The following is a 19,633-nucleotide window of genomic DNA, read 5'->3' as shown; positions in this document are numbered from 1 at the left end:
CTGAGGTCCTGTGCTGCCCTGGCAGGGAAGAGCAGGGAAAAGAGCCACTTGCTGGGCAGTTTGGGGTTCGCCCTAAGGAAAGGAGCCTGAATCCATGCCAGGTGCAAGGGAGCCAGGGTAAAAGTCAGGGACAACGCTGAGAGGAGAGCCCCCGGGCCGTGGCTCCATGCCACGAGGATCACTTAAACCTGGCTGCCTGCCTGTCCCCACCAGCTCCTCTCCAAATTCAGCCAGCTCCAGTTCTGACCTGGCCCCTAAGCCTCACAGCCCCTCACTGAAAGCTCCAGCTCCAGCCCTTCCAGGGTCCTCCGGCTGCTGCCAGCAGCTGCAGAGACAGCCTCCCAGGCTCTGTGTTCAAGAACCTCAGCTGCCCCTCCATTCGTGGCAGCTCAAATTTCTGGGGCCAAGCCAAACCACAAAGCCATCAAGGAACGGAACTAGCACGTTCCAATAAGGAGGACATTATTCTGGGTGGGGAAACGATGCTCATGGAAGTGAAGGAACTTGCCTAAAGTCACAACATTGTGAGTGGAGGTGAGATTTGCATCCACGTCTATCTGGTTCCAAAGCCTGCAACTGGCCAGGGTACAGAATGCAGTACGTGAGCTCCTTCAACTACCCAGGGGCTCAGGGGTGAGAGACAAGGAGACATAGAAGTTGGCTTCCCAGGGTCAAGAGGGAAGCTTCGCCCAGCCCACAGGCCTTACCCAGGGCTCCTGGCTCTAATCCATAGGGGGCCCAGCACTGGCTCCAGTGTGCTCCTTCCAATGTTATACTGCATCCATTTTGACAGGCCAGACTCCAGGCATGGACTTGGCTGGATGGTCTGTAAAGCGGAAGCCAAGTCATTGTCTCTTCCAGTTCCCCCTCTACCATTTCCACAACCAACTCTAAGGAAAAGAACTTAGTTTTGTAGGATCCTGCTCCCAGCATCCAGTGACCTGAGGAAAGCCAGCCATGAGACAAGTGGACCTAGCAGGCGGTGACTTTTCAGGCTGAGCAAGGGATGAGAGTGAGGGACCTCGCTAGGGAGACCTGGTTTCTGGTGAACCTGGACCACTGTGGCCACTGAAGGGGCCTGGGGGCTGGGCAGAAGCTAGTGCAGAAGGCTCCAAAAAAACCATTTCCATCAGAGAAGTCAGTAACTCCTTGGGATTCTAACTCAACAAAGGGGACATCTGAGGTAACCGGCTGCCTTGCTGGGGAGAGGGGAGAGGAAAAGTCCTAGTTTGGACAACATGTTTGGCAAGAGCAGAGAAGCAGAATAACCAGCAAAAGCCCTTGCTTTGCAACCCCATGGCTGGGCTGTTCCTGGAAGCCTGAGCTGCTCAACTTGCGTGGAGGGCAAATGGAGGTGCAGGGAGGGGCTGTTGCTACCTGGGACTAAGAAACATCAGAGGCCCCTAGACACACATCCCAAATCCTAGAGGTCCCCCAATGCTGACCCTTACAAAGTACTTGCACGCGGCTCACTTCCTTGGTGAACTGCCCATGCCCTCCAGTCACCCACTACCTCATTCTGCTTCCCCCCTTCACAGCTGCTCTGATCATCCACGTTAAGCCCATGCATACCCCAGTACAAAAAACTTGGGGTGAGCGTGCACACTTAGCATTGGCCCCCACCTCTGGTGCCAGCAAAGGGAAGTCTTCCTGGGCCACTTGACTGGTGGGGGCTCAGTTAATAGATACTTAACAGGCCAGCACTGGGCCAGGGGGATGGTGGGGGACAGGACACACCTGTCCTGCCCTCATGAAGCTTCTGGTCTAGTGGCAAATAGAAAGGCATAGGGGATTACAAAGTGCAGTGACAGGGAAATTACAGAGAACGAAGCAGGGGAGGGTGTCAGAGAGGAAGGCATGAGGGGCCTGGCCACAGGGGGCTTTGAAGGGATTAGGATTTATTATGAATCTGATGGAGGGTTTTGAGGAGGGATGTGTCATGACCTGATTTATATTTTAAAATAAACCCTTGGAGAGGGCCGGCCCTGCAGCTTAGCGGTTAAGTGCGTGTGCTCCGCTGCTGGCGGTCCGGGTTCGGATCCCGGGCGCGCACCGACGCACTGCTTCTCCAGCCATGCTGAGGCCGCATCCCACATACAGCAACTAGAAGGTTGTGCAGCTATGACATACAACTATCTACTGGGGTTTTGGGGGAAAAAAATAAATAAACCCTTGGAGAAAATTTTTTAAAACTAACACTACCAAGAGTTTAGAGAGCATGTGGAGTATTAACACACCCACACACTCACCATTAGTGGGAAAAAAATAATCATCTTCCAGCGCTTGGAAGACAATTTGACATTACTTAGTAAAGATGGACATGAGTATATCCCAGTGTTTTTCTTTTTTTTAAGACGAATTAAAAACCATCTTTCTCACAAAAAATATGGTGTAGGAACAGAATGAGATACTAGAAAGTTCCTCCAGTGGTCCTGGGCTAATTTATTTTATGACTTCCTATGTGCTGAGACATCCTCAGAGATTGTAAACCTCCTCAGGTTTGGGTGGGAACAAATGGTTTCTTACAGAAAGGTTGAATATTTAGAACAGCTGAATTACAAAGCCAGTGAGTTCAGCCTGCTTATCATATTAAGCAGATTTAAAGATTAAATTGAACTCTGACAAAAGGTTGAATACACTGTTTCATTTTCCCCCAAATTCTCGCCTCCACTTGGACAATCTATTTTTTTCACTGAGGTTTAATTCATATATAATAAAATGCAGAAATCTTTAATGTAAAGCTTGATGAATTTTTACCTATGTGTACATCTGTGTAACCACCCAGTATAAGAGACAGAGCATTTCCCTTACCCTAGAAAGTTCCCTTGTGCTCCCTCCCAGTCAATATCCACCATTCCACCATTTTTCTGAGTTCTGTCACCGTAGACTAGACTCATTTGCTCTTGAACTTCATATAAACACACATTTGTACTCTTGTGTGTGTCTGGCTTGTTTTGCTCAGCACAATGTTTTGAAGATTCATCCACGTTGTTTGTATCAATAGTTTGTTCTTTTCCATGTTTGGACATCTGAGTTGTTTCCAGGTTTTGGTTGTTATGAATAAAACTGCCCTGAACTTCTTGTACAAGTCCTTTTGTGGACACATAAGTCTCATTTCTCTCGGGTAAACACCTGGGAGTGGAACTACTGGGTCACAGGGTAGGCATATGTTTAACTTTACCAGAAATTATCAAATAGTTTTCCAAAGTGATTGTAGCATTTTACATTTCCACCAGTAACAAATTTTCACCATTTGTTCCATGTCCTTGATATTTTCTATCATTTTAATTTTAGGCATCCTGGTGGGTATGTGGTAAACTCTAGTATTTCTGCTACCAGGTACATATGAACATGGGTACCAAGACATGTATAAGAATGTTCAAGACAGCACTGGGTAATAGCTGAAAACTGCAAACAACCCAAATGTCTATCAGAATAGAATGGATAAACTGTGGTACACTCATGTCATATAGTAAGAATGAATGAACTCCAGTTTCAGACATCAACAGGCACGAATATGACCCAACAACAATTACATTGAGCAAAAAGAATACATCATGGATGAATGCCTATAGTATGAGTTTTGAAAAGTTCAAAAGTATGCAAAGCTAAGCAAGAAACTGTTTAGGTCTCTATATATAGATGATAAAATAATAGAAAAAAATCAAGGAAACAACTGTAAAATTCAGGAAATTCCTGTGGAGGGTCAGGAAGGTAGATAAGATCAAGCAGGGGCCTACCAAGGCTTCAGGAGTACTGGGTAATGTATTACTCCTTAATCTGGGTGGTGGGTAGAGTATTTTTTATTCTTTAAAGAATATATATATGATATATACTATTTTGAATGGGTGATGCATTCATAATAAAATCTAATTTTTTTTAGGTTAAAACATTTTTTAGTAAAGAACCGCTCTGCCTGCTGTGTAAGACTAGCAGGGAGACCAGAGAGGAGCTACTGCAATATCCCAGGCAGTGGAGATGGTGAGAAGGATTGGATGGAGGGTGGGGGATGGGAAAGGAAGACCAGAATCAAGGAACACAGAGGCTTGTGGTCTGAGCAACCTGGTAGTGGGGGTGCCATTCACTGACACAGAAGAGTCAGGAAAGGAATGGGTTTGGGTGAGAAAAAACAAGAGCTCTGTTTGTGACAGGTTAAATTTGAGATGCCCTTTAGACATCCATGTGGAACTGGCAATAGGCAGTTGGACACACATGTCTGAAGCTCATGGATGAGGTCAGAGCTGGAGGGCTACATCTGAGAGTCACCAGAGCACAACTCATTTTTAAAAACTACAGGACCAGGGGCTGGCCCCGTGGCTTAGCGGTTAAGTGCGCACGCTCCGCTACTGGTGGCCCAGGTTCGGATCCCAGGCACGCACTGACGCACCGCTTCTCCGGCCATGCTGAGGCGGCGTCCCACATACAGCAACTAGCAGGATGTGCAACTACGACATACAACTATCTCCTGGGGCTTTGGGGAGAAAAAGGGGAAAAAAAGGAGGAAGATTGGCAATAGATGTTAGGTCAGGGCCGGTCTTCCTCAGCAAAAAGAGGAGGATTGGCATGGATGTTAGCTCAGGGCTGATCTTTCTCACAAAAAAAATAAATTAAATAAATTAAATAAATAAATAAATAAATAAATAAATAAATAAATAAAACTACAGGACCAGAAGGAATTATCTAGGGAGGGCCTGATATAGACAAGAGAAGGTGGTCAGTGGTGACTTTCATAGTGGCTGATCAGAGGTATGGTGGGAGTGAAAACCTGACTGGACAAGAAATGGCCAACAAGCAGATGAAAAGATGTGTAATATCACTAGCTATCAGGGAAATACAAATCAAAACCACAATCAGATACCACTTCCCACCCACTGGGATGGCTATAATCAAAAAGACAGATAATAACAAGCGTTAGTGAGGATGTGGAGAAATTGTAATGCTCATACATTGCTGATGGGAACGTAAAATGGTACAGCCACTTTGGAGAACAGTCTGGCACTTCCTCAAAAGGTTGAACATAGATTTACCATATGACTCAGCAATTCTACTCCTAGGTATAACTCAAGAGAAATGAAAACATATGTCCACACAGAAACATGTACACAAATGATTATAGCAGCATGATTCATGTTAGCCCCAAAGTGGAAACAACTCAAAGTTCCATCAACTGATGAACAAAATGTCATATATCCATACAATAGAATTGTATTCAGCCATAAAAACGAATGAAGTACTGATACATGCTATGACATAGATGAACCTTGAAAACATTGTGCTTTAAGAGAAAGAAGCCAGTCACAAAAGACTACATATGATATGATTCCATTTATATGAAATGTCCAGAATAGGCAAATCCATAAAGTAGATTAGTGGTTGCCTGGGGCTGGGGGTTGGGGCAGATGGGAGTGACTGCTAATGGGTATAGAGTTTCCTTCTGGGGTGATGAAATGTTCTAAAATTGTTTGTAGTGATGGTTGCATAACCATGTGAATAGACTAAAAACCACTGAATTGTACACTTGAAATGGGTGAACTGTATATTTTGTGAATTATATCTCAATAAAGGTGTTACCAAAAAAAAAGGGAAGGGATGAAGTGGAATAGGAGTCAAGCTGGGAAATATTACAGAATGTTTGTATACTGGTGGGAATGATTTAGTAGAGGGAAAGTTAATGCAGCAGGAAAAAGAGGATAACCGAGAGGCACAGTCCTTGAGTAGCAAGAAGGAGCGGGAGTCAGTACCTACATGGAGAGGGTCTACCTGTGAAACAGGAGGCAAAGCAGAGCATGGGGCACAGCCACAGGGAGGGATGCATTCAGCGGTAGGAAAGTGAGGAGGGTCTCACTATTGTTGGAGTTGGAGATTTACAGAGATCAGATGTGAAAGAGTCCTCTAAGAGAGAAGGGGAGTAATGATGGAAATTGAGTGAGTGGCAAGGCAATGCTATGGTCTTCTAAGAGATTTGTGGTCACAGATTTAGCAAATTTGGTGAGACCATTTAACAATAAACGCCCCATGAATGGCTGGCCAAGCTTGAGACGCTGAGGCTGAACAGAGGAACTGGAGATCAGAATCCAGGTTGGGCAGCAGGGGCCTTGAAGAATGGATGGTCTCCCTCTCCTAGAGCCTTCTACCAATCAGCAGATGTATGCTTGAGGAGGTACAAGGAACCAACGGAAGCTGAAAGGAGGCCCTCGCCAGCTCGCAGGTAGAGGAAAGGAAAAGCAGGGGCATGGGACTGAGCAGCAAAGGCTGCCCAAAAGGAGAACCGTGGGGACCGGGTGTTAGAGCCATTCTCGGGTCAGTTCCCAGGAGACAAGCCATCGAATTAACCTAATGAAGCACAGCCTCAGACCAGTGCAGCTGAACACAATCTTCTTGGCAGGCAGAGAAAAGAAATGTCAAAATAAGGCGTAGAGGATGGGGGGAGGGGGGCCGCTTGAATCTGGAAGGGGTAGGGAGAAGAGAAAAAACCCAGCAAGATGCTGATGAAGCACCTTCTTTCCACCCACTGACACACAGCCTGAGGATGTGTCCCGGGGCCTCAATGTAAAGGCATCAAACCACAGGGTATTACTCACACTGCATGATGGTTTATGAGTTTCTGAGCATTTTCAGGCATAGCCTCTCATTTGGTATTCACAGAAGTCCCAAGACTAGCTGAACGAGGTCAGCCTGGCAGGAAGTGATGGAGTTTTAACGCCACTCCAGGTCTGAAGACTCCAAGGCCAGTGCTCCTTCCACAAGTGCCCACTGCCTTCCAGAGAGGCTTTTCCCACTAACTGGGGTACAACCATCAAGGGGTTCCCTGTGCCCCAGATCCCTGCCAACCTAGCAACTCAGCAAACTCCCTGACTTCTGAGTGTGGCAACAGCTGACCTTGGCAGAAGGTGCCCTGGTGGGTGTGTGTCAGCCATTATCTTGAAGAAGAGACCTGACAGCCCCTTCCTTACACACAACTCAAACCCAGTGAGGAATGTCCTTGTTGTGTCTGAGAACTGGTTGCTTCACCTCCACGTTTGGCTAACTCAAGTCATCACATTGCAACATCCTGGTCCCTGCCTCTGGCACAGACTCCTCAGTTATCACAACCCCTCGGGCAGCCTCTGCCTCTCAAGCCCCTGCTTTCCTTGACTTGATATCCAGTCTGAGATCTCAGCTCTGGTACTTCTGATACTGCCCAGAGTTAGCAGCCAGGAAATCAGAAAGCAAGAGCTAACAAATTTCTTCAAACCTATGATCGTCATTCTGGCTAACTTTCAATTAAGTCCTAGAGAAATAAACCATCAGTACTCATCGCGAGAAGATCAATGTTACACCCTAAGAAACACCCTCTAAGGGGAGGAATGCTGGGCTGAGGCGTGGGAAGGGGGTGGGGCAGGGGCGAGTTAGGATGTGGGGTCTCTTCAACTACCTGCTCTGCCCCACCCCAGCTCTGCTCCATACCAGCCCCCTCCAGGAGTCCCAGTGTGGTTTGTTCATGTCTTGGGAGGGCAAAAGTCCAGGAATTTGCTATACATATCTACACTAAAGCAGGAAGTAAAGCCTAGAAAAACAACATTATTTCAATAGCTAGGCAGACAAGGCCAGACAGAAACAGTCGGAGAGAGAGGGGAAAGATGTGGCAAGGAATAGAAAGTAGTGTAAAGAACAGAGCCATCTGTGATGAAGGCCAGGGTTGTTCCTGTTAAGTCCCTGTGTCCTGCTGACCAGGTCTCCCCATGCTCCAGACCACTTCTTGCTTTTTATCCAATCTGAAAGTTTTTCTTTTTCCATTACACTTATGTATTTGGACTTATGTTACTATCTTACTTGTGTTTTCTCTTTACTAATTCTTCTTTAGTTCTTTTTTTTCCTGATTTCTATTGGAAGGACGCACTATCCCCACTCCCACCACTTTTTTTTCCCTCCTGGCTTGGAAATTATATTCCTCTTCTTTTAGCGGTTATCTTCAATTGTTAGCATGTATACATTTTTCTAATGAAGTGTATAGTTTTCAGCAACACTTCTCTTGGACAAGGCAGAAACTTGGTGTGATTTAACAATGAAATTCTCTATTCTATCTTACTCTTCCTTGATAATGTGGTCAACAATTTTAGTTTTCCTTTCTTTAAAATTAAAAAACAAATTAGACACGATTTTTGTTCGTGTGTTTTGCCATCTGTGGCAGACTTTGTTGGTGGCCTACCAGCAGCCACTCCCCCTTCTCTCCTGCCAAGGAATCCTGGTTTTGTTCAGGCAGCAAAGAAGCCAGTCCCAGGAGACGAGGCAAGCCTTGTCAAAGCCAACCACAGTAACCTTTTTCTCTTTTACCGGGAATTGGTCAAGGTTGGACCAGCTGGGCCAATGAGACATAAGGAGATGTCTGCTGAGGCCTTCTTGGAAAGATTTTCCTTCCTGAAAAAGAGGCACATAAGAAAGCCTCCTTTCTCCTAACATCTCCCTGCCTTCCAGCTTAGGATGCTATATGGTATGATAATGATGCCTGGAGCTGAAGCAGCCATCTCACAACCACGAGGAGAGAGATCTTACATCCTGAGGATGGCAGAGCAGAACAATGGAATGATCTAGGGTCCTTCATGTCGACACTGGACCACTGCCCCAACCTTGGAACTTCCTACCTCCACACTTCTCATTATAAGCTAATTAAATATTTTTTAGAGTTTAAGTTACTGTGGGTTATTCTGTTAGTTGATAGCAGAAAGCATCCTGATATACTGTCTATAGTTAATTAGATATGCCAACATAATGTGTCAATTTCTGTGTTCACTGTTGGCACTAGCAACCTGCTCCTTCCCCCAGGTTTACTTGTCTTCTTACTGATGTAGACCTTTAGTAGTTCTTTTATTTGGAAGGGTCTGTAGGTGATACAACTGTCCTGGTATGTCCAGAGATATCTTTATTTCACCTCATTCTTGAATGGTAGCTAGATATAGAATTCTAGCTTCCCTAAGATATTCCTAATATAATTTTTATTTATTTATTTATTCCCCCAAAGCCCCAGTAGATAGTTGTATGTCATAGCTGCACACCCTTCTAGTTGCTGTATGTGGGACGTGGCCTCAGCATGGTCGGAGACGCAGTGCGTCGGTGCACGCCCAGGATCCGAACCGGGCCGCCAGCAGCGGAGTGCGCGCACTTAACTGCTAAGCCACGGGGCCGGCCCATCCTAAGATATTCCTTATCATCTTCTGGCATCTAATGTTGATGAAATGTTGTCTGTCAGTCCAATTGTCGCTCCATTGAATTCTTTTTTCTCTCTGGTAGTTTTTGATACTTTCTCTTTACTGTTGCCTGCAGTTTCACTATATTATGGCTAGGCATCTATTTATTCTGTTTGGTATTCATACTGTTTCTTCAATTCTAGAATTCGCAGCCATTATCTCTTCAAATATTATTTCTTTGCCATTTTCTTGACTCATATCACATGCTAAAGCCTGCCAATCTGTCCTTCATGTCTGTGCTGCATTCTAGATAATTCCTCAGTATCAGCTTCTAATTCATGAATTCTCTGTGTCTAGGCTAGAGTTCTATCTACTGTTTCAAATTCTAATGACACTGTTTTTCACTGCTAGGATTTTTAATACCTTTTCATATTCACATTCTCCTGTTTCTTTTTTCTTTCATAACTTCCCTTTCTTTTCTATAATGGATTTCATGTTTCCTTACCTTTTTGAGGGTCAAAAAAAGACTTTTTTTGATTACTCTGTTATTTTCATTTCTTCTGGGGTAAATTTTTCTTTGAGCTTACTGGTTCTTTTTTCTCATTAGCTTTTCTTGTTTTCTAAACTTTAGCATATAAGCTCATCTTATCTCTTATATTTGACTTTCCCTCCCTGTCTAGGGCTTTTCAACTGTGCCTCCCTAGGTCCTTTGGGTCTCCCACTCTAGAATAAAATCTTGTAACAGCAGGTCAGTTTACTTCCAGGCTGTAAAGTTACAGTGTAAAGTCTTCCTAGGTAAGCATCTTTATAATAAGCCATAGCCCCAGGGAAGGATGGGTAGCAACGTTCTTCAGCCTACTTTCCCATTGCCTGGGTTCAAGCAGTGTATTAGCTCTGATTCCATGCTTCATGTGGAGCACTTTATAGCTCTGTTACCTCACATTTCCAGCTGCTTCTGCCTGCTTCCAGACTCAGAGACCAGCAGGCCTGCAGCTTCAGCCCTGCTCTCTTTGTGTTCCTGTTCCATTTCTCATCACAGGGATGTCATTTTGTGTGTGTGGAGGGGGCAGTGCATGACTATGTTTTTAGGATGTTATCTTTTATGTATTACTGCTATGTGTTCAGAGTTTAAATTTACAGTGCCATCTCGACTGGAGGAGTTGGATTAAACTATTTGTACTAGGGAACTGGGGATCCTTGCCAATACCCATCTCCTGGGAGGGAAGGCATATCAAACCATCTCTAATGAGATTCACAGAACTCCAGCCAGCACGCTGAAGGAAGCAGACTGAGATAGCCTGGGGTAAGCTGATCAAAAATCCCAATTAAAACTGCTCTCCCATCCCTACCCCATCTTCCTTCCAGTCTACAGTGGGGTGAGGGCAGGGGCGGGCAGACATACAAACAGGATCTTTCAGATGTGGTCTGACCAGGCCTTCACTGAGCAAGTCCACCCCAGCCTTCAGCCCCTCTTCCACACCACTTGACCATTTCAGAGTCTTTTACCTGGCCAGGGAAAAATGCATATTGGCCATATGGACACCCTTGATGAAAGGCCCATCTGACTCTCTTCAAGTCCCTAGCCTCCCTGCAGGAGGCCCAGCCTTTACTTACAACTACATCAGAAGAGCAGTGAATTTAGGAGCCAAATTCTAATCCAGGCTGTCACCAGGCAGCAAGCCTCTTTTTCTTTCCAGACCAAGATTCTTTAACAATCAGAAGGCTATCCTGTCTCCACCCTCTTCCTCTCTGATTACCTGCCATTTGTTCCTGCTGACCACCACTTGGACTTTCAAGTGACTGCTATCTACTTTCTAGACTAGGACTCTTTAATTGTTTCTTTCAGCTGCTAACGTTAGCCTGAAGGTTCTGCCCTCAGCCCTTTTTTCTTCTTTGCCTCTCTACTGTGTACCATCCCCTTCCAAATCTAAGAGCCTGCCCTTCTACCCTGGGTTCTAGACCTACATTCTCAACTGCCTCTTTAGCATGTCCATATGGCACTTCAGATTTAAATTCATCATCTTCCCCCATTCAAAAGCATATGAGACAGGGCACCCTTATTCATGGGGCCAAGGTCAGGCTCCTTAATATAGCAACCAGAGATCCCACAACTAGGCCACTCTCCTAAGACCCTACCCTACCCTCTAGGGGTTATAAACTAATTTGGACCACAGGCCAAAGCTGGCCCATATTTATTAAGATTCTACATCAAACCTAAAAAGACATGTACGTGTCTATCTCCTTCACTTAAAATACACCCTCTCTTGGGCCGGCCCCGCGGCTTAGCGGTTAAGTGCGCGCTCCGCTGCTGGCGGCTCGGGTTCGGATCCCAGGCGTGCACTGATGCACGGCTTCTCCGGCCATGCTGAGGCCACGTCCCACATACAGCAAGTAGAAGGATGTGCAGCTATGACATACAACTATCTACTGGGGCTTTGGGGGAAATAATAAATAAATAAATAAAATGAAAAAAAAAAAATACACCCTCTCATGGGCCGGCCCCGTGGCTTAGCGGTTAAGTGTGCGCGCTCCACTACTGGCAGCCGGGTTTGGATCCCAGGTGCGCACGGACGCACCGCTTGTCCGGCCATGCTGAGGCCGCATCCCACATACAGCCACTAGAAGGATGTGCAACTATGACATACAACATACTGGGGCTTTGGGGAGAAAAAGGGGAAAAGAAGAAGGAAGATTAGCAATAGATGTTAGCTCAGGGCCGGTCTTCCTCAGCAAAAAAAGAGGAGGATTGGGATGGATGTTAGCTCAGGGCTGATCTTCCTCACAAAAAAAAAAAATACACCCTCTCAGTGTACAGAGACGTTATTTAATTTATCATCTAGCACTGGCCTACATATAGACATATAGTAGGCATCAAAAAATATTTGTCCAACTGAGTATCATCCCTCTATATAACCCCAGGGTTATAAGAATCAGAAGAAATAATGGTAATGAAAAAATGCTTTGAAACTATTTTTATAAATCATTATATGAGTATGCATATAGAAGTGATAATTACTTTCTGCCCCCACTCTTCTAGCTCTGACATTCTAGAAGCAAAAGATTTCTCTAACTTCTCTTGGACCACCCAGAAACAGGAGGCCTCAGTTACAAACCAGATTTAGCAAATCCGAGGCAATGGGAAAGGTGTGTGTGTAAAAGCTAGAGAAGCTGCCTGGACTATGGGAACGGCTGAAGTGCCCCACTCTCAACTTTCTGTCAGCAGAGACACACAGGGGCTGATAACAGGAACTCCCTCTGGTCACCTCCCTAACCACCGCAGGCTCCTGGCTGCAGCTCTCCCTAGCTAGGGCTTGTCAGTTCTCACATCTGTTCACCCAGCTCAAAGCCCCTTTCCAGTCAAGCCTCCCAAAATGAAAAAAGCACCCAGAAAAACTTGGATTCACATTCTTGTTTTACTGCTTGTCAGCTATTAACCATTTAACCTCTCTGATCTGCATCCTCATCTGTAAAATGGGAATATCATCCATCTCGGAGGGTTTCTATAAGGATGAGAGGCATAAAGCTCCTAGCTCAGTGCCTGTGTTCCTGGATTGGGCAGGTTGAGGGCCACAGTTCTGTCAGCCCCAGCCCCAGCTTGGGCAACTCTTCTGGGTTAGAGCCCCATGACCCTGGATAGGCATCATGGGTTCCTAAGCACCCCCAGCACCACTCCAGCCTTCCCCAGGCCAACACTGCCAGCGTCTTGCTCCAGACCTTCCTTTCCTGGCCAATCACAGGCACTGCCCACCCCCGCCATCCCCCAGTGGCGGGCAGCAGCTTCCAGGGAGGTGGGGTGGACAGCGTAGACCTGAGGTCTCAGAGTCAGCTCTACCCCAGTTGAACCCTTACCCCAGGCTGTGCAGAGAGGAATGCTGTGTCCATCCTGTGGCAGAGCTTGTGGGTCACGGGGCCTCTCACTTCTTCCCCAGCTGCCACTTCAGCAGACCACACAGAACAGAGGCCTGCCCTGAGCTGGTTCTAAATAGCTCGCCGAGGCCCATCCCATAGTTGCCCACCTCTGTGGCTCTCTAGCAGCAAGATTCTAGAAAGACAAAGTTGATAAGGGGTTTCTCCACAGGGCTGAAAGCCTCAGACATTAAGAGAGGCAGGAGACAGGTGGAAGACCCTGAAGGTAAAAGACTAGGAAAAAAATCTAAGCTTCTTTGGGGACTTTTGGAGGAAGCAGGGAGTGGGATGAATGAATGGTGGCCGAGGGCAAGCCAGAGAGGAGTCTGGAGGACTGGGGTTTAGATCTTATCACTCAGCTCTGCCTCCCAGGGGCAATTAAACTTGACCACACCGCCTCCCAGGGTCAGGGGACTAGGTGCTTATAGTCTGCTCTAATTTCCTTTAAAGATAAGGTTCAAAGGGCCAGGTGGCTTGGCTCTTCATCACTGTTTATGATTCAGATCTCAGTCATACCAGAGATGTATAATGAAGAGCGGCAGAGAAGCTGCCCGGGCCTCCTTCTCCTTCTGCACTTATCTGGATGTCTGGTGTATGCTTTGAATCTCAAGAGAAGGGCCTGCCTGGTGGCTCAGTTAAGTGCGTGCGCTCCCCTTCGGCAGCCCGGGGTTGGCGGGTTCGGATCCCGGGTTAGCTCAGGGCCAGTCTTCCTTGGCAAAAAAGAGGAGGAACAGCATCAGATGTTAGCTTAGGGCTGATCTTTCTCCCCGAAAAATAAATAAATAAATAAATCTCAAGAGAAAAGCAGAAGATGCATTCATTCAACAAATATTGATTGCTACCAGGGAGTGGCAGACAGCATGGAAAGAGCCTGGTCCTCTCCCCTAGCCCCATCACTGTCCCTTAGCAAAGCTCTTCTTTCTGTGGCCTGTGGCTCCTGCTCTGTCAAGGAGCAGAGCAATGGGGCTCCTCTGTTTTGAGTGCTTCTCTCAGCCCCTCCAGCCTGCCCACCACCCACGGCTCCTTGGTTTTGCCAGGCAGGCTTCTCCTAGGAGGGCTGCCTTTCCAAGGGTATGCCATGGGACAGCTGACCTCAGGGACTGGCATCCCAAGTCCTAACTGTAGGCCTCACCCTCTGAAGAGGTGGGAGCTGGTGACGTGATTCCACAGCCTATCCCAGAGGCCTTTGGAGGGGCATAACCAGAGCAATACCCACCAGCCAGAGCACTGGTGAAGTGCAGAACCAAGGGCTTTGAGAAGGAAGAGGTGAGTCAATCCTCAACTTACAGCCCGCCTTGGGGAAAAGGACCATCCTCCCTGTCAAACTCACTCTTATGAAAGGAAGCCACCTTTGCTCTTCTCAGAAACATGAGTTAATCCAATCATCCTCAATGCTGCCTGCCCCAAACACACACACACTCTCTACCCTGGGGTGGGAGGACCAGGGTAGGGTCCAAGAAAAGGTTTAGAAGAGAGTCTCATTGCACTCCCTCACACTCGCCGGAAGAGGGGTGAAATGGAAGAGGAGTAAATGGTTTCTCCATGCAACCTTCAACCCTCTCCTCCCCAACTTGTACACCCACGTGGCAGGGAAAAGGCCAGTGAAAGCATGGCCAACCACACCCAGACGGCTTCCTGGAACACTCCCAGGCAAGGGCACAGACTGAGAAGGAAGCCCCAGGGGCTGGGGACAAAGGGCAAACCGTCTCCTAAAGGAGCTGTGACTCATACAAAATGGTGGAGAGGGGCAGGGCATTCCCTCCCTAACTCCCAACCAGCCCTCTTTCTCCCAACCCTTGGATAGCAACACCAGGAATTCCTGAATCTGATCACTCTCGTCCTCACCTCAGGGAAAGGAAGAGGATTGGTGCTTTTGCTTTCCATCATTGCCCTCTCTTGCCCCTTCCCAAGCCTGGACCCTGGCAAGGGGCTCTGGACTGGGTTCCGCCTCTTCCTCCACCTGTAAGCACTGGACGGTTGGCCACCTTGAAAAAGGCTCAGGCCTTCCAGACCCCAGCAGGGGCTAATGGAGAAGGGCTGAGCTAGGGCACATATAAGTCCTGCCAATATGCACTACGGAAAGGAGAAGCTATGCTTCTAGAAGCATCCAGGCCATAGTCTGTGTGGCTCAAAACTCCAGCCAGGCCTTGGCCAGGTCCAGAGTTGAAAGATTCAACTTAAAACTCCAGCATCTATCCCCACATCCTCTGTGGGATGGGAGGATAGCAGAGAGAATACCAGGGAAGAGGTCACAACCCAACCATCAGCACTGAGCCTGAAAGAAAGGAGCCCAGGAAGCAGGGTGACTGACTGCTTCACTGGCAAAGCAGGCTGCAGGACTGGGGTCTGTGCAGTCACTGCATATGGACCACCCAACAGGATTCCAGGCCCTCAGCAACCCAGAGGGCAGATGCCAGTTCTTCCTGGGTGGCATACTGGGATGGGCTTGGCCCAAAGCTCTGACACATAGGACAAGCAACAGCCCTGAGAATGCTGACAGAGCTTCTGGGATGTGAGGGTCCAGAAGTGACATTCCCTCGGAGTGCAGCGGCCCTGGTTCTGGGATTCTCCCCTCTCCCAGCCCAGAGGCCAGACGTCAGGAGCAGCTTGCTGACTCAGCTAGGGCTGGCATCACACTTGAAGGTTCAGGTGAGAACAAGCCTCTCTATCAGCCTCAGTAATGTGCCACACCTCTTCTACTGGGCTGGTATGACCTCTAGGTGTAAGTTTTCAGTCGTCATGGCCCAGCCAACCACCCAGGTGGAATGTCTGCCAGAGCCTCTGGGATAAGGCAATATGGTGAAGCTGACAGCTTGGGCTGTAGGCATGGAGGCCTACTTCGCTCAGGGCAAATTTCTCTAAAGGGCTCCAACCTTAGCAGGGTGAGGACAGTGGGCTGTAACTAATGACAGCCTCCCTTTTTCTATCCATCTTGCCCTCACATTTCCTTGTGATGCAGTGGTTCTTTTGATTTTTTGTGGCTTCTTCGGGACAATTACTATGAAATCGGAGCATTGCGTGTGCTGGCAGGCAGCAGTTTGGAGCGTCTATCTGTCTCACCTATCTGGCTCCTGGACACCACTCACATGCCAGGCAAGATGCAGAGGCGGTGCTACAGGCTGGAAACTCAGCTTTGTGGTCAGGCTCCTATCTACTTCCTTCATCAAGAACTCGATGACTTCAAAGTGTTCTTGTTTTTTGTGTTTTAAAAAAAAAAAAAAACAGAACAATCTTTCCTTCAACCCACCTAAAAACCTCCATCAACCAGGCCAACTTCTTAGCAGTTTCTATTCTTGTGGCCCAGTGGGAGGAAGGAACCAGGTGGGGAGACTTGTACAATTCCTGCCAAGATCAGATGATGGAGAACCACTAGCCCTTCTATGGCAGCTTGTGGGCTAAGCTGGGGCCTGAGCACTGTGTCAAGAGATGGGTCCTATTACAAGGCTTATTTAGAATAAGATGACACTCCTATAAGGTAGTCATGTAGGTGCCAATCCCCTCGGGGGCATAGGGAAGGCATCATACCCCCCACAGCCAATGAGCCCTGGGTAGAGAGGAGGGTGGGACAGGCAGTTGACAGAAGGTAGTCCAGCTGTACTGGAGAGGATTCACGGCGGTGTGGGTTCCAGGGGTTGCCTTAGACAGGGAGACATGTCAGCACTAGGAGGCCAGAGACTGGCAGAAGGGCATGCAGAGGTATGCTGGCCCTAGAGGTAGGTATCTCCAGTGAGTAGAGTACTCCAAAACCCCTGGAAACAAACCGGTAACCTGTACTTTGTGAGCCAGACTGTTTTTACTCTTCATAAACCCTATCTTTAGCTTTCTTTTTTGTTCTCCTTTTATATTGAGTAATGTCTTTTGGAAAGGTCAACCTGTGGCAGCTATGCTAATGGCAACCCAAAGAAGGCATTTGCATCCATGCTTGGACCAGGAGATTAAAGGAAGCAATGTCCTTTCTCTCTCCCAGGAGTGAATGTAGAGAGAAGTGGAGTAAAAGGATGAAGGAACCCAGAGTTGGGCCCCTTGCTTGGTCGCTGTGTCCTCTGGATGTTGCCTTTCCAACAAGGACCTCGGAAGCTCCAGTTAGAGGCCCTGAACCCATGCCCAGCCTGATGCCATCAGGTAATTTCCAGCATCAACCCCGCAGGTGGCTTTGGGAAGCACCCCTGCCCCGTGCCCCCACTTTTTCCTATGTCACTAACGTTCAGCTCCAGGAGGCAGACAGCAGGTGGCCAGTAAACTGGAGAGCTCAGCTGTGGGGCTGGGCCACGCCCACACACACCTGCTTTCATTTCTCCCTTGCTCTGGCTGAGCAATCTTCCTCCTCATTAAGGAGCCGGTAATATGCTGTGACTGACTCAGGCAGGGACCAAGGGAGAAAAGAACAGCCCCAACGTTGCTAGGTAATCTGCTTCAGCACCTCTGAAAAGTGGCAATATCAGCTGCTATGAGTAGGAGCAAAGAGAGCCTTCCCCTTGCACTGCCTGTGGGGGAGCCAGGGTGGAGAGCAAGGAGCCCTCCTCTGTCCTATCCTCAGGGAGTGATTCATCCTCCCGGATCTGGCCTAAGTTATATGCTCCCTGCTAAGATGATATCTGTCATGACATGCATTACTGTTGTCAACTCTGGGGGGACATGGAGGGGAGGACTACACAGACTGCGGTCCATTACGACAGTCCCCAGGGAGTGGTCTCTGTTGTCTGGCTTTATTACATATCTTGGGGTTACAGAGGGATGGCCAACGTAATGGTGCTTGTTTGGGACCGGGGCTGTGCAGGGGTGACCTGAGGGCTGTGAAGACGTGGGGCCCAGGGCTTGCTTTCAAGCCCCTTGCCTCCTCTGGTGAGACTGGGTCATCCCCACCCCAACACGTGCCTATGAGTTAATATTTTATAGCAAACTCTGGACTAAACCCAGAGGACCTCAATTCCAGGGCTGGCTCTGCTATATGACAGTCATGTGTCTTTGGGCAAATTATACCTCTCTGGGCCTCAGGTGCCCCATCCGTAAAATGAGCAACATAATGCCTGCCCTACTTACCTCACACAGTCCCTGCCAAGGTGAAATAAGCGATGACTGTAAGCTGTAAAGCACTATGTACCCGGGGTACCATTGAGTTTCAGCCTCACAGAGAGGAGGGAGACAGGGACAAAAGTAGACACTGTGGCTAAGCCTAAGGGAACAGGGAGGTCTGACCCAGGCTGGGTGACCACTTAGAACAGGCCCCAGACAGAAACAGGTAGATCAGTGGCCATCCAGGAGCCAAGCATGAGGGACAGACAGGGCAACCTGGTCAGTCTGGGCTGGCAGACAGTTCAGGAGAGAAGAACCGGCTGTTAGCAAATATCTAAAGTGCAGGAGGAAAGATGCATGAGGAGATGGTCAGAATGAAAGAGAAATTCAGTCCCAAACTCAGAAGAATCCCACCTCACTCCCTGTACACCGAGGAACAGGTGAGAACTGCCCCCAAGCTCCCAGGACCTCCAACATCTTAATATATAACTCACACTCTCATAAGTCCGAAGCCCCTCATGAGGACAGCCTTCCCTTTCTGACCAGAGACCCCAGGGGAGTGACCCACCCAAGGCAAGAAGCCTGTATCAGATTGAATTTGATGTCTCCTCTTGCTACGTCAGAGGCTTGAAGCCCAGAGCTCTTTCTACAACACCCCATTCCTGGCTCTGTCAAGCTGGGTCAAATATCTGTACCCTGACAAATTGGAAGTGATAGGAACTGAGGACAAAATTGTGCTATTTGTCTACCTGTACCTGAAACTGGCACCGCTATCCTGGGCATTCTCTTCCAAGGGAGAAGTCAGAGGGGCACAACTCTCCTCAGCAGGAAATACCCCAACATAATCCAGAACGCACAGCAGCCCTTGAGCTACATCCTTACCCAGGTCCCAGCAGGAAACAACACGGAGGAGGGTGAGCATTCAGGAAGCCAAGATGACGTGCGAGATGGAGAGGGGACAGAGGCAGTGCCAGGGCAGAAGCCACCGGAGTTGGGCAAATGCCTCCTCTGTTTACTGGGACCTGGGTGAAGTCACGGTGTCTCTCCCATCTCAGACAGACCCCTGCATAACACCAACCACCACACAGATGGCCCTGGACCACCACGAGGAAGGAACCATTTGCCATAATCTGCCTGTGTCAGCTCTTTGTCCTGCAGTCCAAAGGATGAATCACTGCTTGTGGATGGGCAGCCTGGGCACTGAGGGGGCTCCCCCCGGAAAAATGCCACTTCACACTGGAAAGAGCCTCCAGTCTGAAAATCAGATGACCTGGGTTCTGGTCTCAGTTCTTCCACCTACTGGTTTGAGGATAGCGGGCAAATTTCTCAACCTCCACTTCCTGATCTGTAAATGGAATGACTCAATGATTTTAAGTTCCCTGAACCTGTCCCTAAAACCCCGTCCTTGATAGGTCAACCCAACTCAGAAGCCCACAAGCCCACAGGAAAAAAAGTGGTTCTGGGATTCATGGCAGTGGCTCAATTCTGGCCAGGACCCAAGTCCTTCTCCAGGGAGGGACACTGCCCAGACGTGCAGATGGTGAGGGAGG

At 48.1% G+C, this 19,633-nt stretch overlaps 1 protein-coding gene across 6 annotated transcripts in view; it reads right to left on the bottom strand.

The window, feature by feature from the left end:
* ST3GAL2 (ST3 beta-galactoside alpha-2,3-sialyltransferase 2) overlaps positions 1-19,633 on the bottom strand; it is a 45,054-nt gene that overhangs the window by 12,963 nt on the left and 12,458 nt on the right. For 2 of the 6 annotated variants that reach the window (XM_058528247.1, XM_058528250.1), the window contains one exon: positions 708-826. The exons of 2 other annotated variants lie outside the window; for them this stretch is intronic. The gene's annotated coding sequence lies outside the window, so the exon portion shown is untranslated. Of the gene's footprint in view, positions 1-707; positions 827-13,013; positions 13,130-13,586; positions 13,606-19,633 lie in introns of those variants that run through there. 2 more of the 6 variants (XM_058528252.1, XM_058528251.1) reach the window with 2 other exon arrangements.

This window comes from Diceros bicornis, chromosome 32, assembly GCF_020826845.1.
Source record: "Diceros bicornis minor isolate mBicDic1 chromosome 32, mDicBic1.mat.cur, whole genome shotgun sequence".
NCBI lineage: Eukaryota > Metazoa > Chordata > Mammalia > Perissodactyla > Rhinocerotidae > Diceros > Diceros bicornis.
This window is presented reverse-complemented; position numbering and strand designations above follow the sequence as displayed.